This window comes from Lissotriton helveticus, chromosome 1_2 (genome assembly GCF_964261635.1).
Source record: "Lissotriton helveticus chromosome 1_2, aLisHel1.1, whole genome shotgun sequence".
NCBI lineage: Eukaryota > Metazoa > Chordata > Amphibia > Caudata > Salamandridae > Lissotriton > Lissotriton helveticus.
Window position 1 is genome coordinate 455,796,938 of NC_136058.1, and position 25,145 is coordinate 455,822,082.

The 25,145-nt window shown below is 43.8% G+C and overlaps 1 protein-coding gene across 8 annotated transcripts in view; it reads left to right on the plus strand.

Moving 5' to 3' along the window:
- Positions 1 to 25,145, plus strand: part of LOC144807723 (uncharacterized) — a 1,505,442-nt gene that overhangs the window by 301,558 nt on the left and 1,178,739 nt on the right. For 2 of the 8 annotated variants that reach the window (XR_013606391.1, XM_078673385.1), the window contains exon 4: positions 19,283 to 19,375. The exons of the other annotated variants lie outside the window; for them this stretch is intronic. The gene's annotated coding sequence lies outside the window, so the exon portion shown is untranslated. The remainder of the gene's footprint in view (positions 1 to 19,282; positions 19,376 to 25,145) is intronic. 8 annotated transcript variants of the gene reach the window in all.

The window sequence follows — 25,145 nt, forward strand, 5'->3', positions numbered from 1 at the left end:
TCCACTCCGGATCTCCGACGGACCCCTGCCCTCACCACGTCTTCAACAAGGCCGACGCTGTCATCGCACCTCACCTGCGGGACATCATCAACACCTCCTTCGACACCGCTACCTTCCCGGAGAGCTGGAAGCACGCAGATCTCAGCGCCCTACTTAAGAAGCCATCAGCCGACCCCACCGACCTCAAGAACTACCGCCCCATCTCGCTGCTCCCGTTTCCGGCAAAAGTCATCGAGAAGACCGTCAACAAGCAACTGGCCGCCTTCCTCGAGACTAACGGCTCCCTCGACCTCTCGCAGTCTGGCTTCCGGGCCAACCACAGCACCGAGACCACCCTGATCGCAGCTACCGACGACATCCGAGCCCTGCTTGACAACGGAGAAACAGCGGCCCTCATCCTCCTGGACCTCTCCGCGGCCTTCGACACTGTCTGCCACCGTACCCTAGTACAGCGCCTCAGCAACGTCGGAATCCAGGAGAAGGCACTGGAGTATATCATCTCCTTCCTCGCCGGAAGGACACAGAGAGTCCGCCTCCCCCCGTTCAGATCGGAGGCCACCGAAGTCATCTGCGGCGTTCCTCAAGGCTCCTCGCTCAGCCCAACACTCTTCAACGTCTACATGAGCCCCCTCGCAGCCATCGCACGCCAGCACAACCTCAACATCATCTCCTACGCCGACGACACCCAGCTGATCCTCTCCCTCCCCAACGACCCCGCCACCGCCAGAGCCAACCTACACGAAGGGATGACAGACGTTGCCAAGTGGATGATGAACAGTCGCCTGAAACTGAACTCAGAAAAGACGGAAGTCCTCATCCTGGGATCTTCACCCTCCGCCTGGGACGACTCCTGGTGGCCCCCCGCCCTGAGCAGCGCACCCAAACCCACAGACCACGCACGCAACCTGGGCTTCATCCTGGACTCCTCCCTCTCCATGACCAGACAAGTCAACGCCGTCTCCTCGTCATGCTTCAACATCCTGCGCATGCTACTTAAGATCTTCCGATGGATCCCCACCGAGACCAGGAAGACGGTCACCCAGGCCCTCGTCACCAGCCGTCTGGACTACGGCAACTCCCTCTACGCCGCAACCACCGCCAAACTCCGGAAGAGACTCCAGCGGATCCAGAACACCTCAGCACGACTCATCCTGGACATCCCCCGCCGCAGCCACATCTCCGGACACCTGAGAGACCTGCACTGGCTCCCGGTCAACAAGAGAATCACCTTCCGGCTCCTCACCCACGCACACAAAGCCCTACACAACCAAGGCCCAGGATACCTCAACAGCCGCCTCAACTTCTACGCTCCCAAACGCCAGCTTCGATCGACCAGCCACGCCCTTGCCGCCGTCCCCCGCATCCGAAGAGCCACCACAGGAGGAAGGTCCTTCTCCTACCTGGCCGCCAAGACTTGGAACTCCCTTCCGACCCACCTCCGCCTGACCCAAGACCACCTCGCCTTCAGGAAGCAGCTCAAGACCTGGCTGTTCGAGCAGTAGCGGACCCGCTCCCCCCAGCGCCTTGAGACCCTCCGGGTGAGTAGTGCGCTATATAAATGCTTTGATTGATTGATTGATTGACCCCCCACACATTTATAATCATTTTGCCCCCGGGATTTGGTCCCACTGGGGGCTAATTGGAAAAAAGGGTACGCGTACCGACGCGTACCGACGCGTACCCTACGATTTAAAAAAAAAATATATATATATATATATATTTGGGACTTTGGGGGTCCTTGTGGGACCCCCTGAGCAGGCCTAGGGGGTCAGGGTGTGTCTACCCTGCCCCCTTTGCGTGTTTTGCGCGTCTGTTTTCTGCTTTCTTGTGCCTCGGTTCTACCGAGGCACAAGATGGCTGCCAACACTTCCTGGTTTGGAGTATTGACACAGACAGTTGACATCCAATCAGCATGCAGCTCGTGCTCGGGAAGGTAAGCGTACTGTACAGAGTACAGTACATATTACATTACAACTTCGCAAATATATCTATGATTTTACTTTTGATTTTCTCAGGAACTATTGAATGGATTTACACCATTTAAAAAAAGGGTACTCTGCGAACCAAACTCTACCTTTTTGCCAAATTTGGTATAATTCCGTTCAGCAGTTCGGGCTGTAGCCCTGGCTAAAGGTTCCTATAGGAAATTGCATTGGGAAAACACGTTTTGGGACCCTCCTTTTTTCTCAGGCCCGCTTCACGAATCACCCCCAAACTTTCAGGGGAGAATTTCACGTGTATTCGTCCACCGGCGCCAAAGTTATTCCAAATAGAATGTTGCGGATTTCGTATGGAAATTAGGTCCTAACTATAACTACCTACTGGCAACCGCCAGTAGGTTATATATATATATATATATATATATATATATATATATATATATATATATATATATATACACTGAACCATAGGTTTCAGGGACGTTATAGTAAGTTGGACATTTCCCCCGTTATAGTTAGTTCAGCTAACTATAACTCGCGCCCCGCAATGCACTGCTGATGACATCACATATTACATCACTCATGTCATGGACAGTGACATCACTGATGACATCACTAATGACCTCTCATATGACATCACTGATGACAACGTCCATGTGATAATTTGATGCATCTTCTCACACCCTAATATAACCTTTGATACACCCACTCTAAATTACAGACTGCCATTCTCAAAACCATAGACACGCCAACAACAATAATTACATACCCACTCACTGATTCTTAGGTTTACACACACACACCCACTCACTCACCGTGCAGTTACTCATACTTATGGTCACTCAGTTCAGGACTATCATATGTACTCATACACCTATATAGACACTCACACACCGCCACTCATCCATAGAGGTACTCACACACCTAGTCAGTCATGCAAATAATTAATCACACTGCCATTTACTCACCTATACTGTTATACACACACAATTACTCATACAACTACTAGCACGTTCTTCTGCTCTTATTCAATCACTGATTCACACAGTTTAGTCACTAACCCATGCATTCAGTAAGATACGTTTAATCACTCACTTATAGAGTCAGTCACACACCTTACTAAATCATCCATTCAGACACTTATACACCCACTCATTCTTCAATATGCCTTTCCCAATATATAGTAAACATATTTAAACTTTACAAAAACACACAGCCACTGGATAGTGTCATCAATGATGTCATCAGTGATGTCATTTGAGATGTCATGAGTGATGTAATATGTGACGTCATCCGCAGTGCATTGCAAGGGTGCAACTTATAGTTAGCTGGACTAACTATAATGGGGGAATTTCTTTGGTTTTGTACGAGTGAAATGTCCAACTAACTATAACGTCCCTGAAACCTAGGGTTTTTTCAGTGAATGTATGCCATTCTTCCTAACTTCCTTTTACACAGAATAGGACAGATCACAAACCCAGCTTCATGCATGAAAATATTTTTTGCTAACACCACCACAATCGCCCTTTTTTTTTCGTGCGTGAAATTATTTATTGCTTACAACACCACAATCGCCCTGACGAGTGTCAGCCTGAGACGGCCTTGAGCACATGACGCGGTACTTAAAGTGCCAGTGCAGTACACGTGATAAACAAATACAAAGACATGGAAGAAAGTGCGCATATTAATCCATCTATACGCTTGTTTGTGCATCAATCACATTGAAATTGTGCAAAGCCTGCCATAAATATGTATATTTCATATAGATAACAGTGGTATTTCTGTATATATAAGGAAATATATATGTATATATATATATATATATATATATATATATATGTGTGTGTGTGTATATATGTATATATATATATGTGTGTGTGTGTATATATATATATATATTACCTACTGGCGGTCGCCAGTAGGTATATATAGTTAGGATTTTTTCTCTATGGGATTTTTGAAAATTCTATGTCTAATAACTTTGGCGTTTGTGGACGGAATTGGCTGAAATTTTCAGGAAAATGGCACATTTTGTTTCTGAGCAGCCCCTGAAAATTGGGGGGGGGGGGTTCGTCCAGGGGGGGTCGAGAAAAAAGGGGGGTCCCAAAACGTGTTTTTAACATTGAGTTTTCCATAGGGCGGTTGGCCTCACTTTTAGCCGAAACGGCTGAATGGATTTGCACGAAACTTGGCAAAATTGTAGGGACTGGTAGCCCGATGTGCCTTTTGTAGGTCTCAATATATGTGCTACAGTGGATTTTGAGAAATTAACGTTTAAAAAAAGATATATATCTGTAACAGCGGACCGGGCAGCGCTCCAGTACGCGTACTTTTCGCGCAACGGAGCTTTGTGAAGCGAAGCTGATTGGTTCTCCGGCGAAGGGGCAAATGACCATAAGGGGGCATAGTAGATCCTCGCTGACCCCCTAGGTTTGATGTGGAGGTTTTAAAAGAGCCCCGCGGGGCAAAAAATAATAATAATAATAATCGAACGGCTGAATGGATTTGCACGAAACTTGGTAAAATATTAGGGACTGGTAGCCCGATGTGCCTTTGCTAGGTCTCAATATATGTGCTCCAGTGGATTTTGAGAAATTAACGTTAAAAAAAAGATATATATCTGTAACAGCGCTCCGCTTCGCGTAACGGAGGTTTGCGAAGCTGATTGGTTCTCCGGCGTCTGTAAACATTGCAAACAGTCCGTAGCGGCCGCCATCTTGTCTCTCGGTAGGATCGAGAGACAAGAGGAGGCCAAAGCGAAGGGGCAAATGACCATAAGGGGGCATAGTAGATCCTCCTTGACCTCTTAGGTTTGATGTGGAGGTTTTAAAAGGGCCCCGCGAGGCAAAAAAAAAAAAAAATAATAATAATCGAACGGCTGAATGGATTTGAACGAAACTTGGCAAAATTGTAGGGACTGGTAGTCCGATGTGCCTTTGCTAGGTCTCAATATATGTGCTCCAGTGGATTTTGAGAAATTAACGTTCAAAAAAAGATATATATCTGTAACAGCGCTCCGCTTCGCGGAGATAAAATTATATCTGTATTACCTAGCTGTTGCTAACACCAGTTAGCGACGGCTAGTAGGAGATAGCGACCATCTTGGGCCCCACTTTGCATGTGAGTGATATTTATCACAAATGACATGCAAAGTGGGCATGCCAAGATGTTAGCGACTGGAAACAGTCGCTAACATCGCTATCTCCTATTATCAACTTTTGGAAATATTCGCGATAAGCGCGAATATCTCCAAAAGCTAGCACCTGCCCTGAGCAGTTCTAAGGCATGTTATCCAATGGGAGGTGGATAACATGGCTAAGAGCATTAGCTCGGTAATGCATGAATATTGCTGAGTTTTCAGCGATATTAATGCATTGCGGTCGTTTTTTATCGTATTTGCGATAAACCTTGATAATAGCAAGGTTTATCTGCGATAATTTCTGACGATGCTTAGCGGTAAAAAAATCGTTGCTAAGCATCGTTAGGGATAAATATCGCTTAACTTTGGTAATATGCCCCAACGTCTGTTAACGTTCGATTCGAAGGAAATCAGGAAGTGTTGAAAAACATTGTCTGCGCCATCTTGCCTTTTTTCAAATGCCACACTTTTGTCGTGCACGGCAGTCATTTTAGATGCCTTGACCAGACCCACTCTGTGCACGCTGTCGATCCTTAGCATGACTCCCCACCCTCGCAAGCATCTCCCCCAGGCAGTGGTCACCCCCGCTCTCTGTCTTATGCATGGGTAATAAACCACCCCCCATCTGCGCTGCTCTTCCCTGAGAATCACACCCTGTGCCCGCCCGACACCTCCCTTTCGCCCTATTCACTACCGCACCCTCTGACACTCCTTTTCCTCTGTGTCCGATTGTCCAGGCCGGTCCTAGGGTATCAGCTAGCCCTGCAGATGTAGTTTATGGCCCCAGCTGTAAAGAATCACCCCTCTTCAAAGGAGTTATAGTAGATCAAGGCCCACACTCGATGAGATCCGTCACAGCAGACGCGTTCCTATTATCTGAAAACCATCCTGTATTGTGATTGGGGAGGGGACCGCGCCTGAAGCGGAAGATTCCAGGGATGACTCTTTGTACATCAAAGTTTTTACAATTATGTGTCACATTAAAAATATATAGCACTCCAACAAAGTAGTAAGATTATAAAACTTTAATAACTTATAAATATATACAAGAAAACAAAAACAGTAATAACATATAAACATTTTTAGGGAAAAACAACGAAGTAGCGGTCGGCTGTGCGAATAGTCCCAACGCAGCACAACGTCCAGATTTCTGGCGTGGGGCGTCGCGGGGGGTGGGTCATCAGTAGCAAACTGTTGTGCGAATAGTTCCAAGGCAGCAGAACGATGGCACCAAGGTGATGTCCAGTAAGTTGCCGCACTGGTTTTGGTATCCTACAATGCTGCTCCGAATAACGGCGTGGGGCGCCCCGGGGGAGGCGGCGTGAACGGGCCTCTCCAGGTGGAGTGTCATCTGTTGTACTGGGGCGCCCCTTTACCGTTTCAGTTGCCATTCCGTCCGTTTTTGGTCCACTGTGTCAAAAGCCGCAATTCAGCTGAGTTGCGCCCACTCTTGCGGTGCAGCGATAGGCGGCTGTCACAGGACTCTCAAAATGGCGGCAGGCTCTTTCCTTTTTGGGCCTGGTCCACTGAAATGGCCCTGGGACACCTTGGAAATCGGACGCTTGTCTGCTAGGTCTTGGACCCCATTCTCGAAAGCGTCCCCTCCGCCTTGAGGATTTATCAAAAGTTTTGGGGGCCCCCGACTCCTGTAGGCTTCTGGTGGGGAGCGGTTGCCATGATTGCTCGCGGAATGACCACGACGGAGCTACGAGATGGTGGTGCTCTCATGCTGAAGCCAGCTTCAGTCTGAAACATCCAGAAACAAGGTGAGGCTTTCATCGTTTGGGAAAAAAAAAAAGTTTTCATCCAATGAAAAGTGTTGTTTTTAGGTCATATGATCAAGCCTTCCATCATTAGGAAACCAAAAGTAAAATGAACCAATGAAAAGTTTTATAAACAAGTCACATGACCTGTTATGCGGCATAGGGTATAAAATGCGGAGAAAATACGTTGGCACGTGAGGCGGCGTCAGTAGCGGACCGATGTGCGAATAGGCCGAAGGCAGCACAACGCGCCAAGATCCGGATGGCACCGAGGTGGTGTCTAGTAAGTTGCCGCACTGGTGTGGCCATCCTACAATGTTGAAAGTCGGCGTGGGGCGCCCCGTTGGCCTGTGAGATGGCGGCAGTAGCGGACCGATGTGCGAATGGGGCCAAAGGCAGCGCAACAATATTTTCGGAATAGAAGACACCACAAGGCGCTGAGATGCCAAGATCCGGATGGCACCGAGGTGGTGTCTAGCAAGTTGTGGCACTGGTGTGGCCATCCTACAATGGTAAAAGTCGGCGTGGGGCGCCCTGTTGGCCTGTGAGATGGTGTCAGTAGCGGACTGATGTGCGAATGGGGCCAAAGGCAGCGCAACAATATTTTCTGACTGACACCACAAGGCGCTGAGATGCCAAGATCCGGATGGCACCGAGGTGATGTCTAAGTTGCGGACCGATGTGCGAATGGGGTCAAAGGCAGCGCAACAATATTTTCTGTATGGAAGATACCACTAGGCGTTGAGATGCCAAGATCCGGATGGCACCGAGGTGATGTCTAGCAAGTTGCTGTACTGGTGTGGCCATCCTACAATGGTAAAAGTCGGCGTGGGGCGCCCTGTTGGCTTGTGAGATGGTGTCAGTTGCAGACCGATGTGCGAATGGGGCCAAAGGCAGCGCAACAATATTTTCTGTATGGAAGATACCACTAGGCGTTGAGATGCCAAGATCCGGATGGCACCGAGGTGATGTCTAGCAAGTTGCTGTACTGGTGTGGTCATCCTACAATGCTGAAACTCGGCGTGGGGCGCCCTATTAGCCTGTGAGATGGCGTCAGTAGCGGACCGATGTGTGAATGGGGCAAAGGTAGCGCAAGAATATTTTCTGAATAGAAGACACCACAAGGCGCTGAGATGCCAAGATCCGGATGGCACCGAGGTGGTGTCTAGTAAGGTGCACTGGTGTGGTCATCCTACAATGCTGAAACTCGGCGTGGGGCGCCCCATTAGTCTGTGAGATGGCGTCAGTAGCGGACCGATGTGCGAATAGGCCGAAGGCAGCACAACGCGCCAAGATCCGGATGTCACCGTGGTGGTTTCATAGTTGAGAGGCACTTCATCTGCAGTGGGGCGCCGAGATCCGGATGGCACCGAGGTGATGTCTAGCAAGTTGCTGTACTGGTGTGGTCATCCTACAATGCTGAAACTCGGCGTGGGGCGCCCCATTAGCCTGTGAGATGGCGTCAGTAGCGGACCGATGTGCGAATAGGTCGAAGGCAGCACAACGCGCCAAGATCCGGATGTCACCGTGGTGGTTTCATAGTTGAGAGGCAATTCATCTGCAGTGGGGCGCCGTGATCCGGATGGCACCGAGGTGATGTCTAGCAAGTTGCTGTACTGGTGTGGTCATCCTACAATGCTGAAACTCGGCGTGGGGCGCCCCATTAGCCTGTGAGATGGCGTCAGTAGCGGACCGATGTGCGAATAGGCCGAAGGCAGCACAACGCGCCAAGATCCGGATGTCACCGTGGTGGTTTCATAGTTGAGAGGCACTTCATCTGCAGTGGGGCGCCGAGATCCGGATGGCACCGAGGTGATGTCTAGCAAGTTGCTGTACTGGTGTGGTCATCCTACAATGCTGAAACTCGGCGTGGGGCGCCCCATTAGCTTGTGAGATGGCGTCAGTAGCGGACCGATGTGCGAATGGGGCCAAAGGCAGCGCAACAATATTTTCTGAAGAGAAGACACCAAAAGGCGCTGAGATTCCAAGATCCGGATGGCACCGAGGTGGTGTCTAGCAAGCTATGCAGTTGAGTTGTGTGCGCACTTGCGGCGAATAGGTCGAAGGCAGCATAACAATGTTTTCTGAATAGAAGACACCACAAGGCGTTGAGATTCGGTTACCACCGAGGTGATGTCTAGCAAGTTGCCGCACTGGTGTGGCAATCCTACAATACTGCTCCGAATAACGGCGTGGGGTGCCCGAAGGGGGGGGGGGGAGGCGGCGTGAACAGGCCTTCCTAGGTGGAGGCTCGTCTGCTGTAGTGGGGCGCCCCTTTACCGTTTCAGTTGCCATTCAGCTGAGTTTCGGCTGCTCTTGATGCTACAGCGACAGGCGGCTGCAACAGGACTCTCAAAATGGCGGCCTGTTCTTTGGATTTGGGCCTGGTCCACTAAAATGGCCCTGGGACACCTTAGAACTCGGACGCTCGATTTTTTTTTCCTTTCCTGTACATGCAAAAAAAGGTAAATGCCCGGTACGTTACACGCTTCATCTGCCACGATGAACTCTCCAGAGGAGCCGAAAAAAAATATAGTTATGGTAACTATACCATGCATCGTCATATGGAGAGGTGGCACCAATTAATTATAGTGCTGCATAAAAGAGAGATTTGGAGGAGAACCCCTGACCTGCTAGTACATTCATCAAAGAAGTGGCACTGACAGCATCAGAGGCAAGGGAAACGGTCCCAAATATTTAGAAGAACTTTGGAAAGATTAAAATGACATGTTTAGATTGTGGCAAATTAATTTCATGTGGACAGATGAGTGTTACTCTAATAAATACAGCATATGAACATCATCATAGTCGATGGTTGGTAGAGACATTTTGACTATATCCTGGACCTGCCCGTCCTCGCCCAAAATGGCGCCGGAATAAATGGGACTCGTAACTCCTTGTTGTGTACTGGTTGCAGAACCTTGAAATCACGAGATACGTATGCAGTTTTGAAGCACATGGCGGGCGGGGACGAGAATTGATTGAATATTTCGACATCCCTATTGATATTAAGTTCTGATGTGTTATTGATTACTGTACTATTGAAAGTTTGAATTAACGTCACCCATGGTACTTGCCCGCAAATGTATATCTAGATAATTTTATTGTAACTGGCCCTGTCGTATTTTAATTATAAAATGTACGTCCACCGATTCCGTAACTGTTAGACACCTTAGTTCTCGCAACCTAATGGCCCGCCCGTTACGTTCCTCTACAGTGTAAATGTCTACTCATCATATACGATTACAGTTTGCTCCGTGGCCGGCCCACGTGGTTATAGGCTCGTATTTGTATAATGAAATTTTCACAATAAAGGTTTTTAAAAGAAAACATGGTAGTAGTATATACATTGGTAAAGTTTTTAATAATAGTCACTGTTTTAGAATCATTAAAAGGCAAGTGAAATAAAGCAGACCAATTACATGAAGGGTAAAAGGTATAATACGAAGGAACGCAGTAAAGATAAATGGTCAAGGGCTGTTGTGTTTTCTATTCCTGCAACATAAAGTGATCGATAAGAATCTCATATTCAGGCGTATCGGCGACTAAGACAGCAGGTCGACCCTCTTTTGCTCAACGGCTCTGTCATGGGACGAAGAAACGCTCTTTTTCTCGAAAAAAGAATATATTTTACTTGCAGGACAGTTGTAAATTTTCCGGGAAAGTACATTAGCCTGGAACATTATAACATATATTTAAGAAAAAATAATGTTCGCAAGTAATAAAAAGCGTAATTTTTAGGTCATATGACCAAGCCTTTCATCATTAGAATAAGAAAAGTAAAATGAACCAATGAAAAGTTTTATTAACAAGTCACATGACTTGTTATGCTTACGTTACGCGCTGCGCGCCCCGGATGACTTCCGGATGCGCTAACGCGGCGCGTCATATGACGCATTACGCGACAACGCAGGTCCAGAATATAGTCAAAATGTCTCCACCAACCAGCGGTTGGAACACAACCCCTTTCAGCAGGCTAAATAGTTCTGTTAAATGACAACAGAAGGGACAGGCAACAAGAAACATCAGTCAAAGAGGGGAGGGCTAGTTCTTCTCTACCGGGTTACATTGGGGCGCTACCGGAACTGATCGAATTGGTAGTCTACAGTGTTTCTGGATGTTTCAGACTGAAGCTGGGGTTAGCATGAGAGCAGTACCATTTCGTAGCTCCGTCGTGGCCATTCCGCAACCAATCATGGCAGCCGCTCTTTATCGTTATTTTGGGCGGGGTGGGTGGCGGAGCCGAGCTGTTTTGCAGCCATCATTGTGTGGAGTTCAGTTCATTTCACTAGTTTTGTATTTGTCATGAGGGGTTGTTCCTAATGTTTCTATTTTAGCGAGGTCAAAAAGAGATCCCGTTAGTGGCCTACTGATTTTGCTCGATTCCTTTTCTTTTTTTTTTTACACGATTTTTCGTTATCTGCAAAGACTAAACAGAGTATTGCGGCTCTGTTTGTTTGTAAATAGAGAATGAACCAAAGAGAACCAATTCTAAAACAGTAAATACTTGGATAACAATCAATCAAATGGAGAGAGAAGCAGGCACGACGTATTACAACGGGGGCAAAGGCCTGCATTAACTACCCTTCACTATGTGCAAAGAGAGAGTACTCCTAATAGAAATGAGGGGGGGGGGGGCACCATTCAAAGCAGATGAGTGTGCATAAACACGAAAATGTTTTCACTTACCACGTACTTGACATTTGACAGCTTATGATATTTGCTATTAAAAAACCATTGAAATTCACTGAAAAAACCATAGGTTATAGACCATATATAGTTAGGAATTAGCATTTACAAAACCTTGAAAATTCACTGAAAAAAACATAGGTTATAGACCATATATAGTTAGGAATTAGCATTTAAAAAACCTTATTTTACTCACACAAAACCATTGAGATTCCATATATAGTTAGTTGCACTAACTATATATCGCGCACCTGCAATCCACTGCTGATGATGTCACATATTACATCATTCATGACATGGTCAGTGACATCACTGATGACATCACTGATGACATCTCAAATGACATCACTGATGACATCACTGATGACATCTCATTTGACATCAATGACCACATCACTGATGATATCATTCATGTGACAATACAATGCATCTCCTCACATTTTAATATAACCTCTGTTTCACCCAGTGTTAAATACAGAGTATAATGTTTGAAACCATTGACACACCAATACTAGTTACTACATATGTACTCACTGATTCCTACGTCTACACACACATTCACTCATTCACCCATACAATCATTCATACATACAATCACTCATCTTTACAACACTATCATATGCACTCATACACCTATACAGACACTCACACTCTGCCACTCATCCATGGAGTTACTCACACACCTAGTCAGTCCTGTAAAGAATCAATCACACTTCCATTTTCTTGTCTATACAGTTAAACATAGAGCACCTTACATTTTCAAACATATACTAACACATACTTACCTTGTTATACAATCATTGATATAAGTACACATTGATCTGCACAGAGTCACACACCTCCCAGCCAGCCACACACACACTCAGTCTCCCATACAAATACTTGGACAATCAATCAGTAACCCATATAGTTAATCATATAGCTACTGATCAACACATGCAGCAGTTTACAGAACAACAGACATAATGATGCACAAATTAAGACACTTTAGTCACTAACCCATGCACTCAGTGAGACACATTTAATCACTCACTCATACATTCAGTCATGCACCTACTAAATCCTTTGTCCAGACACTTATACTTCCACTCATTCTTCAATATGTAAGACACATTTTAACTTTACAGAAACATACAGTCACTGGATGTTGTCATCAGTGATGTCATCAGTGATGTCATTTGAGATGTCATCAGTGATGTCATCAGTGATGTCACTGACCATGTCATGAATGATGTAATATGTGACATCATCAGCAGTGGATTGCAGGTGCGCGATATATAGTTAGTGCAACTAACTATATATGGAATTTCAATGGTTTTGTGTGAGTAAAATAAGGTTTTTTAAATGCTAATTCCTAACTATATATGGTCTATAACCTATGGTTTTTTCAGTGAATTTTCAAGGTTTTGTAAATGCTAATTCCTAACTATATATGGTCTATAACCTATGGTTTTTTCAGTGAATATATATATATATATATATATATATATATATATATATATTCGCCGAAACAAACATAGGTTTCACACAAGTTATAGTTAGGAATTAGCATATAAAAAACCTTGGAAATTCATTGAAAAAACCATAGGTTTCACACACATTATAGTTAGCTGGACATTTCACTCATACAAAACCTTTGAAATTCCTCCATTATAGTTAGTTCAGGTAATCACTGATGAGATCATCCAGTGAATGTGTGTCTTTCTGAAAAATAAATATTTGTTATATATGTATATTTAAAGGTCGATGGAAGAATAAATGGATAAATAAGTGTCTAAATGTTTTTTTAATTGATTGTATAACTGACTTATTAAGTATATCTTAGTGAATACATGTATTAGTGAGTTACGTTTAAATATGTAAATATCTATATCAGTGTCTCTCACTTTGTGTATGAGGGGCTTCATGGGTTAGTGAGTAGCTATATGAGTGTCTATATGGGTTATTATTTGGATTTTTTGAGTATCAGAATGAGTGTCTGTATGGTTTGGTGGGGGGTATTACTTAGCGCACAGATGCATGAATGAGTGACTCACTGTTTATATGTGTTTTGTAGACAGCATGTGTGCAGGACTGTATGGGTGAATGAGTGTGTATGGGTGTGTTAGTAACTGAATGACTGCCTCAATAGTGTCTTATGAGTAAGTATATATGTCTTAAATTAGTATATGTGAGTATTTATGTATGTAAGTAAGGATATATGACAGTGACAGATTGGAAGAGTTCCTGCATAAATAAGTATGTGTTTCTAAAACAAAATTGTTTAAGAGAGTAAGTATGTGTACGTTTCTGTAGAAGTAAGTGTAGTGGTGTGTGTAGACCTGTATATGCAAGTAAATGGATATTTGATAGCTTATTTGCATGTGTGAGTATGTGTGTGAATAACTCTATGTATAAGTGTAGGTGTGTAACAGGATGTATAGGTGTATGAGTACATATGATGAGTGAGTACATGTATGAGTGACTATATAGAACTGTTGGTGAATGACAATGTGTATGTAGATGTTGGAATTACTGAATAGATTGTTGTAACTGGTATTGGTATCTCTATTTTTATGAAACTGTTAGTTCCTATTTTTGAATGTGTGTATCAAAGGTAATATTAGAGTGAGAGGAGGTCTGCCACTCTTTCACAAGGATGATGTCATCAGTGATGGCATCAGTGATGCCATTTGAGATGTCATCAGTGATGTCATCAGTGATGCCACTGACCATGTCATGAGTGATGTAATATTTGATGTCATCAGCAGTGCATTACGGGTGCGCGAGTTATAGTTAGCTGAACTAACTATAACTGGGGGAATTTCAAAGGTTTTGTATGAGTGAAATGTCCAGCTATCTATAATGTGTGTGAAACCTATGTTTTTTTCAGTGAATTTTTAAGGTTTTTTAAATGCTAAATCCTAACTATAACGTTTGTGAAACCTATGGTTTTTTGAGTGAATTTGCAAAGTTTTTTAAATGCCAATTCCTAACTATAACGTAGCTGAAACCTATGTTTTTTTCAGTGAATTTCGAAGGTTTTGTAAATGATAATTTTAAATGTATTTATTATTATATTTCTTTCTTCTTATTCTAATTTCTTACATTTTTATTATAAATATTTACATTTGTTATTTTTTAAATTATATTTCACATTCTTAAAGTAAAATAATAACAAAACTAAATCCCAAAATATTTTTTGTATTAATTACATTTTTTAATAGAATATTAAAATAAAATTTAGTTATAATTCCTTTTTCAATTTTTTGGGGTAATCGTACCGTACACGTACGGTAACGGAATTACTACACATTCATTCTGAGAAACCTTAATACACTAACATAGAAATATATTTCTTTCTTTGACCAGTGAAGGTAGTTCTAAAAAGAACTGTTTTTTTTGTTTTTAGTTTTCTATTTTTTTTTTCTGTTTTGTCAACAATTTGTTTTAAAACCAAAAAAATTTAACTGGATCTCAAAAAGTGTCTAACAGGAACAAAAGAATGAAAAAAAAAGAACTAATATCGAGGGCAGCAATGCTCCTGAATACTGCGTCTTATCAGGTCGATAGACTGTTCCCCATAACACAAAAGTTTATTGCAATACATGCATACAATTTTAACTTCACCAAAGTCACAATCAAATTGTGGGTGTGGACTGCTTGCTGAAAATGCTGCTGCAGCAGTTGATGTGCTTGGTGCAGTAGCAGGTGGGATGTCCTGCAACCTCAGTCTTGCAGCTCGAGCAAAGTGGTTGGGGTGCAACTTCTTCACATGTCGCACCATATTTGCTGTGCCAAAGGAGTATTTTTTAGATGGATCACCCCTTGAAAGATTTGTTTGGCAAATTTTACAGGTTACTTTTGGAGCATTAACCTTTTTTTGCCCTTCTGAGAAGTAAAAAAGTTCCAAATAAGAGCTTCTTTCCTCTTTTTTGGAGGTTCTTCAGGAATGAAATATCCCTCTGAAGAATGACTGGAAGATTAGTCCATTGCTGTTATTATGGTGGTCTTCCTTCTATTTGACAAGATTATAAGAATAGATGTCCTTTCTTAGAAAGTCAAAGTCGAATGATTAAAATGGGACGGAACTTTCACAGTTGCAATAGGAAGTGTTAGGAACCAATCATATCTCTTCTTTTAAAGTCACATGGGTTTCCGTACACTTATGGTGTGCTTACGGTGCTCTTACGATACGACTACGTATGATGTTCTACCATGATTCGTGTAATTGTTTTTAAAAGTAATATACGATTGTTAAAAGTTAAAAAAAATTATTTTCATAATTATCCCAGATAATGTCTTCCCTTAGTATGTACATTAAATACATAAATGTATGTTTTTAAAGAACTAGAAACATTGGCGCCTTTCGCATATAGTACGCCGTACGTGATGCCACACAAAAGCTTTGATGCGATGGGGAACGTCAAACTATATTCGTATCATATTTGCGCGTACGCTGAATATGATTAGCACTACAAAGTATGGTGCAATCACCCTCTCAGTGACAAATCAGAGCACAGGGCGCGCTAACGAGAATGATTAGAAGTGGTCACTCATTGGAGATCCGATCCTGGGCCTGCCTCTGCGCACATGATAACCTCGCCCCGTCTCTCTCTGTTGTTAATTGTTGGTGCACACACTCACACTTGCACATGCGCAGTGCACGGCCGTCCACACTCCCCAGATGCCACCACAAAGGGTGCTTGCTGTCACTAAGCCTACAAAGCAATATATTAACCAATGGGAGGTCCCCCAGGGACATCATTCTTGTAGAGCGCGAAAAGACTACCAATGACGGCCCACGGCTTGGTTTGGTTAGCCCCCTCGGTACCCATATAATGTGGGCACTGACGTGACCATGCTCTCTTTTGCCTACCTGTGCTGCCATGACAGATACACTGTCTTTGTCGATTTTACTACAAACTGTTTGGTCGAGCGGAGGAGGACTCGTCACACTCGACATGGTGTCACTGCTGCTGCCGTGCAGCCAGAACACCATAGGCGTGGAGGCGGAGGCGCCTGCGCGCAGCCCACCCCAGGCCCAGCCAAAGCCCCAGCCTTTGAAGACAAGACAAGAGACGACAGAAGCAAAGGTAGGAGAAGCCGTCACAACATCAGCCTCCGCTATAAATTGTACCTGCATGATATTTTTTTTTTTACTGCGTCACGTGGCCCTCCCAGCTCTGATTTGGTTTACTTGTGCTTCATCCTATTTGCTCCCTCCTAATCCCCCCGTAACGTTTGCTATTTATTGTTACCTCACGTGGCCTTCCCAGCCTTCTATTCTTATTCATCGTACATGGATGATTCTAATATTTAATTCGATCCGCGTCAGGGGCCCTCCTAGGGCTTTCTTTAATAATTTGTGCTTGCATGAATTTCTGGGTTGTATTTTTTAAATGTCACATGCTTTTGTGTCTGTTCTTAGAAATTTTACGTGCTTCATGATATTTTTTTCTATGTCACGTGGCCCTCCCAGCTCTGTTTTGCTTTATTTTTGTGGGGTATGTGCTTTGTGGTTCATCGTATTACCTCCCTCCTAATTCTCCCATGACTTTTAACATTTATTACTGCTTCGAGTGGCCTTTCCAGGCCTCTATTCTTATTGATCGTACTTGCATGATCCTATTATTTAATTCCTTCTGCGTCATGGGGCCCTCCTAGGCCTCTCTTTAATAAATTGTGCTTGCATGACTTTCTGGGTCGTATTTTTCAAGTTTGTCACATGCTTTCGTATCTGTCCTTAAAAATGTTACATGCTTCATGGTATTTTTTTCTGCGTTACGTGGCCCTCCCAGCTCTACTTTGCCTTATTTTTGTGCGGTACATGATTTGACCTTCATCGTATTTACGCCCTCTTAATTCTCCCATGATTTTTAATATTTATTACTGCCTCACGTGGCCTTCCCAGCCCTGTATTCCAATTTGATCGTACTTGCATGATCCTATTATTTAATTCCTTCTGCGTCATGGGGCCCTCCTAGGCCTTTCTTTAATTTATGCGTGCATGATTTTATATGTGGTATTTTTAAAGTGTGTCACTTGCTTTCGTGCCTGTTCTTAAAACTTTTACATGCTTGATGGTATTTTTTCCTGCGGCACGTGGCCCTCCCATCTCTGTTTTGCTTTATTTGTGTGGGGTACATGCTTTGTGGTTCATCGTATTTGCTCCCTCCTAATTCTTCCATGACTTTTAATATTTAATACTGCCTCACGTGGCCTTCCCAGGCCTCTATTCCTAATGATCGTCCTTGCATGATCCTATTAATTCCTTCTGCGTCACGGGGCCCTCCTAGGCCTTTCTTTAATAATTTATGCGTGCATGAATTTCTGCGTCCTGTTTTTGAAGTGTCACGTGCTTTTGTGTCTGTTCTTAAAAAGTTTACATGCTTGATGGTATTTTTTTCTGCGTCACATGGCCTTCCCAGCCCTGTATTCTTATTGAACGTACTTGCATGATCTTATTAATTCCTTCTGCGTCACGGGGCCCTCCTAGGCCTTTCTTCAATAAATTGTGCGTGCATGAATTTCTAGGTCGTATTTTTGAAGTGTCACGTGCTTTCGGATCTGCTCTTAAAAATTTTACGTGCTTGATGGTATTTCTTTCAGCGTCACGTGGCCCTCCGAGCTCTCTTTTACTTTATTTTTGTGAGGTACGTGCTTTGTGGTTAATTGTATTTCCTCCCTCCTTATTCTCCCATGACTTTTAATATTTATTACTGCCTCACGTGTCCTTCCCAGCCTTTATTCTTATTGATCGTACTTGCATGATCCTATTCCTTCTGCGTCATGGGGCCCACCTATGCCTTTCTTATACATTTTACGTACTTGATGGTATTTGTTGTGCATCACGTGACCCTCCCAGCTCTGTTTTGCTTTTTTTTTTATCCTATTAATTTTAATATTTATTACTGCCTCTCATGGCTTTCCCAGGCCTGTTTTCTTATATATTGTGCTTTCATAAATATATATGTTGCATTTTTGTGCTACGCCACGTGCTTTGTGTTTCAACATACGTACTCTCTCCTAATCATCATATTTCCTCCCTTTTAATCATCCGCTGCTTTTTAACATTTCTTGCTTCCTCACGTGACTTATAGTTGGTTTTTTATGTGCTCTAGTTGGTCTACGAAAGTTTTGCCTCCTCAGACTAGCATAGTTTTAATTGATAATAATTGCTGGATTTGTAACCTTGGCACTACAGTGTTGTACTGGCCCATCATTTGGCTTAGGTTCCCTAACCATTTTTCCCTCTATCCAACATCTTTTTATGACATACTTTCACCAAAAATACATGTTTTGGACACTTCACCACTTCATGATTACTCTTTAAGTGTAATTGCTGCCTTTTGAAAGTGTAATGGTAATTGTTTGTCCATGATTAAAATATTAGTCTTGATAGTTATGTATACTATGTATCCAAAGGCTGCTCATGTAAATGCTACTACTTGTACTACAGCAGTAATTGTGCTATCCACACAAGAAACTCTAAATATAAAAATCAAGCCTATCACTGCAGGGCCTCAGCGCCCTTTGTTAAACTGTCATGTTTTCAAACTGCATCCATTTGACAGGCCTTACCTCTGTATTTGTATAGACTGTACTCTATATCCCTCACTTAAACTTTCTGCACACAACATATTTTTCAAAGTAGATTAATATAAGAAAGATATTTGTCATTAACTTTTTCTATGAGAGAAACGTTTGTGGTAGGTTTTTAAACTAACTTCTTCTTTAATAAATGTTACTTTTCCAAAATTAATTTGCAGAAAGCATAACCAGTGATAATTCACCAGCACCTCTTCCATCTTCAGGACCTGTTCCATCTTCAGGGCCTGTTCCATTTTGAGGACCTGTTCCAGGTACACCACGTTCTGCTACATGTAAAGAGTGTATATTATGGCTAATAGCGTATGATGTACATGTTGGTTCCACTTTAGAAGCTCATATGCTTTCATATATTTTTACAAGTAATCAATGCCTTCCTCTCAAAAATATGTCTCTCAACTAACCCTGGACGTAGTATGCGTAGTGGGGCTACACGAAGCTACGCAAAGTGGGCAAGAAACTACGCCCACCTACGCACTTCTCGTAGCCCCACTACGCGCCGCCTGCCCCCCTCCCCTCCATACCTAATTTTTGAAAATATTGACATAAAAGTAAATAAAAAGGCACTTAGCTTGTGCGCTGCGTCCCGGGGCTCCCTCTGCTCGTTCGCGCCGCCGTCGTCGCCATCTTGCATACCAATACGCATGCGCGGCCGCCCGCGCATGCGCATTTCTTGCGAGGAATGCGCACTTTGCTACGCCCACGGGGTGGGCGTAGTGTTGCCTGCTATGCCTACTTTGCATAGGGCGAAGTAGGCAACACTACGCCCACAGAGTGGGCGTAGCGAAGTCCTTCGCCCAGGGTTACTCTCAACACCATATTTATGTATATTTTCATTCCTATTACAGTTACTTATCTTTAAGTAATTTCCCATCGATGTGTGTACAGAAATTCTCTACTCTGAAACCTATGATTGCTTTAACATTCAGGTTCGACTTTTGGTCAACATATACATTTTTTATTATGTTTTCAGTTTGCAGAATGCTACCCAACTCAGCAGCCAGTTGCCCAAATGTTTACTAATGTAATATTTCTGTGCAATTATAGACTGAAAATTGCAATGAACCTAATAGTCATCACGTTTGACGTTAACATTTCAATGATAAATGAGGTCTCACACTCTAGTGTTGTCCTGAAAATTGGATTCTTCTTTATTTTGTTTTTTCACATAAGATCTTTCATAGATAAAGACATATCATTACTTTTTGGTTGGTTGGATTACTTTATTCGATATATTACATATCATAAAAGTACATTTATTCTAAACATAAAAACACGCATAAAATGGTATGTCCAATTCACAAATATAAGGACAATAAAAGACGTTAAAAAGATCTATATACAATTTTTTTTAAAAACCCTGATAACAGGCAATAAAGTGCAAGATAATGATGTACATATGGGTTTTCTATACAGGCAAATTCACAGCTTTGTTTGAGTTTATCGACCTAGTACGTATCAGCCAAGCACTTGATAAGTATTTTACAACCCCACATGCAATAAGCAGAGATGTTGTGTCTGAAGAGAGGATGCGTAGGGCGACCCTATAGTCACTAACTCCCAACTCCCTACATACTGGTTTTAACCATCACGATCTAGCTCTTTGATATGCTTTGCAGGCAAACAGGAAGTGGGGTAAGGATTCAGACACACATGGGCAGTTTGGGCAGGTAGAATGTAGAGCTTGTGTTCCATTCCAGCCCTCCATGAACTTATTAAGAGGAAGTGTCCCATACCACATTTTCAAAAACAGGAGATCTATCTTTTGGAACTTGAATAAAGTCCAGGAGTGGTTCAAGCTTCCTCATGGGCTTGCGTTCCAGAAAATTAGTAGTTAGGGCTCCCCACTTTAGACTCTTCAGTTCCTCAGCATGAACCCACCCTTTTCCCGTATACTTAAATGCAATGCACTGATGCGGATTAAACATCATTTAAAAAATGTGCTTTATATTAAAACCACACACGTGGAGTTTGACCAGAGACTGTACAGATACACACTACGGCAGGCGTCGAATGAAGAGACTGTCTGACTTCTTGCCAGTTGCCAGAACAACTGTTTGCCTCCAAGCGCCGAGTGTCTGACATCCTCATTGTTTATGTAAAACATGAGAGGCGCGCGCTGTGGACCACGAGCGCACGAAATCATCGTAACTTCAAAGTGACTGTTATGAGGAGGCGGTACATGGCTCAATTCGTGCTATTAAGGGGGGCATAGGTCTTCCCTAAGTTTCACATAGTAAAAAACAAAGTACAAGCCGCGAACACTACAAGAACCACTTGGAGCTAAGCAGGCAAGGTGTGGATATGCGCAAAAGTACATAATGCCAGAATTTCCATGGTACATGTGAACACAGACGAACTTTAGACAGGGGTGATACCAGTTCACGCCACGGCCGTTACACATCTCCAAATGAATTATTACAGATACGTAAATGGGCTTGGCAGGTACTGTCAGCCTTAGTATGTGCACTTCTTTCATTTGAAAAGGACACAGCTGCCACCTTTTAAGATTGCTTATGGGTCATTTGTTTGGGTTTCAGTGTACTTATGAGTGACATTCAGCTCCCAAATCTGTGACACTTCCTCGTGAGTAAACCCAAGCAATAAAGTCCACGGAAAAAAACACATTTCAGAAATTACACGCTTTTGAGCAATGAGCAGATCTTGAAACCACTATAAAACATGAACGATAAAGGCACTGACCATCTCCCCATTTTAAAATAATGACTTGCATATTCACAGTGCTTTTTGTTGCATTCAGGGGCCTTGTAGCACTACTAATACATGGTACCCTACTTCACCAACCAGGATTCAAATCTGTCTCTATATACGTGCATGCACATTCAATACACAGGCCCCTACAGTGATTTAATAAACTAACTGAGATTTCATATTGTAACATTTCCACAGATGTTATTTAATATTCAATTACTTTTGTGTATTATGTATATATGAAAATGAACTATTTAATATTAAAGACTAAATATCTGTGCCTTTTGAGGCAGCCAATCTCAGACATCAGACTGTGTGCAATACCGTTTTGAAATAATGGCTTGCATATTGACAATTCTTTCAATCGCAGGCTAGAACCTTGTACCACTATAAATATACAAGTCTCCTTTTCAGAAGCCGGTGGTCGCATTAGCTGCTGACAGGTCGCGGAGTATCAATCAGTACAGCTGGTTGGACTTTCCCCTTCGGTGATTAGCAGGAGGTCTTCTGTGTTACTGGCCACAACAGATTCCGCACCTCCTATTGGTCTGAACCCTGATTAAAACTCACGCAGGATGGTGTTTAGCTCTTCATAGTCTGGCAGTTGTCTGCTTGTTTTGGATTCCAGCATTTTTCTTATGTTTGGGGGATCGAATATTGGGCTACACAAGTTTTCTTCAGCATTCAATAATTATGCACTCGATTATTTTGTATCCATCGCTCATGCGGAGTCACGGTTGAGCCACGATTGGTCCAAAACACCACAGCTGTTGGAAGTCATTTGGATATAGGATTGCTAAAGAAACCCATATTTCTTCACCGAATGCACTGAGAAGGGCGTGATATTGTTTTATCGCGCTGAACTACCCCACATTCTATTAGTCAGGGAAAGGCTGGAAGAATTGTATTGTTGTATTGTGGTATACTTATATAGCGCAAACCTGTCACCACCAAGGGCATCCTGGCGCTTCGACCCATGATCCAGCAAATTCAGCAGCCTAGCCTGTTCTAGGGAAGAGGTAGGTTTTCAGCACCTTTCTAAAGGCTAAAAGATCCTCAAGACTTCTCAGGGATATTGGCAGGGAGTTCCAGAGTTTGGCCGCCGCTACTCTGAACGATCGGCCACCCATCCTCACTCTCTGGAAACGCGGAACTATTATCATAAAAAGGAATGATCAAATTGTTATGGTAGGCGCATGCGACCTTATAATCATTGCTGGAGTATGAAAAAGAGCTCAGACTCTGCGTACCGCTTATGGAAAAAGAAGGCTGGTGTATTTTGCTGTAATAAGTGTGTTAAAATCTGTCATTTAGTTCCGTGTCACTGTCACACAGAGGAAATGAGGTGCTATAGTAATGCAGCCGCTTCATTCTGGAATTAAATGATAAATCGCAGGACATCGACGTGAGTCACGCCATCGACCTTGAAAGGATGAAAGGCAGTCGCAGCCTCATCATCAGTGACTCAAATCTGGGCGGCCCTTTAAGTTCAAACCATGCCCTAACTAGTACGCACCTGAGCCAATAGAGCAGTGGTTTTGGTTTTGCCTGTGGAACTCAACAGCACCACATGGCTATGCGTGCTCAAATGAGGCTCAGGCTTATTACAAATAATAAAAATGATGGTGAGAGCTGGCCTGGTAAATTTAGAAGTCTGGTGATGTCTGAAAATTAAAAGTTATTTCACCACGATGGAGAGTCAGACCAGAAGCCACCAGTTTTCCGTCATTGTCACGGAGCAGTGTGTAATAAACACCAGCAGCTGGTACCTTTAGTGACGTGCGCTGTGATGTGAGCTGCCTGTCCCATCCTGGCCATTTGTAATTGTTACCACATAGCAAGACTCGACTCATTAAGAGTTGTTTAGTAAGTACGTAGCCTAGGCGGGCGGGGGTCACCGGGGTCAATCATGTGAAATTCTCCGGCCCGGGCATATCTGTCAGTAAGACGTGTTCTGTTCCTCTTATGAATATTATTATCAATACGATAATATTCGGAACACGTCTTCCTACAGATATGCCCGGGCCGGAGGATAATTCGTTTTTTCACATGACTTTGCGGGCGGTGTTGCGCTTCATGGCTCAGTTGGTTGGTTATTCAGATCAAGGAGAGAGAGAGGACTAGATATGCTAGCCCGTATCCCCTGGGTTTATATGTAAGTATCAATGGGGGCTAGCTAACTTTAAGGGGAAGGGAAGAAGTGACTCAGGTACGTCAGACAATACAAGGAAAGCGCGATGTTTTCCTTTGAAAGCCCTCACCCACCGACCTAGTCGGTGGCATGCTTCATCATCGGTTGGTTGGTTGCCATTGCCAGCCTGACTAGCACGCTGCACGCTGCACGAGCAGACCCCGGACAGCAGATCAACTGATCATAAATGCACATGAGTGACGAGTCTACTCTCTGTCTCATCTCAAATTAATCAATGTCAGTGCTGGCGGGGTGGCCTGGTGGCACAGGAAAAAACTTACGTGGTGGTGGTGGACGGCGCAAAACTTAAGCACCAGCCAGGCGGTCCGGACCCGACCGTCCGTAGTAGGCAGGCACACTGTGGCACTAGCACACACAGTCAGAGTGACTCTAGACCAGCTCACGACACTCAGCATCAGGACAGCACACAACCAACGATGACGAACTGGAACTGATCACTCACTGGTCTTGTCTTCGTTGGCTATTCTCCAGACTCTGTCTTCAGTGCTGCTTTGTTGTTCTACTTTGTTTGTACTTTTACTTTCTTCTACTTGTTGTTGTGCAGCAGTGCCAGTGCACCACGCACGGTGACGTTGTGACAGTGTTAGAAATGGCCAATCACCTCGACATGGCTGGAATAGCCATATGGTGATTGGCCATACAGTGCGGCCCCTCAGAAGATCAGCCAGCACCCTCGCATGGCACCATCCTGCTGCAGCAGCCAATCCTGGCGCAGCGTTACCAGCAACACTGCACCAGGATTGGCTACGAGCAGGATACTATCTGCCCATTAGGAGACCGGGGCCCCCTGGTCCCTGCCGTGCATACTGTGTCTTGAGTGATATAGAGGAGGGGTTAGGGAAGGTCTAACCCAGTATGCGCATGCGCGGGCACGTCTACATTTGTGAGACTCCTGGATTCCACATGCGCACCATTGTTGCGCTGTCTATTCCGGAGTCTCCGACTGCTCTGCCTGTGCTCTGCCTGTCACTCTCTCCCGCAGCCCCGCCCCCCCATGGCCCACTTCCTATACAATGCCCGATTTTGTCGGGCTTTTCCCAGCAGGTAGCGCGCAGTGCGCTCAGATGATTTTTTAATGATCAGAGTGACTGAGATGCAAA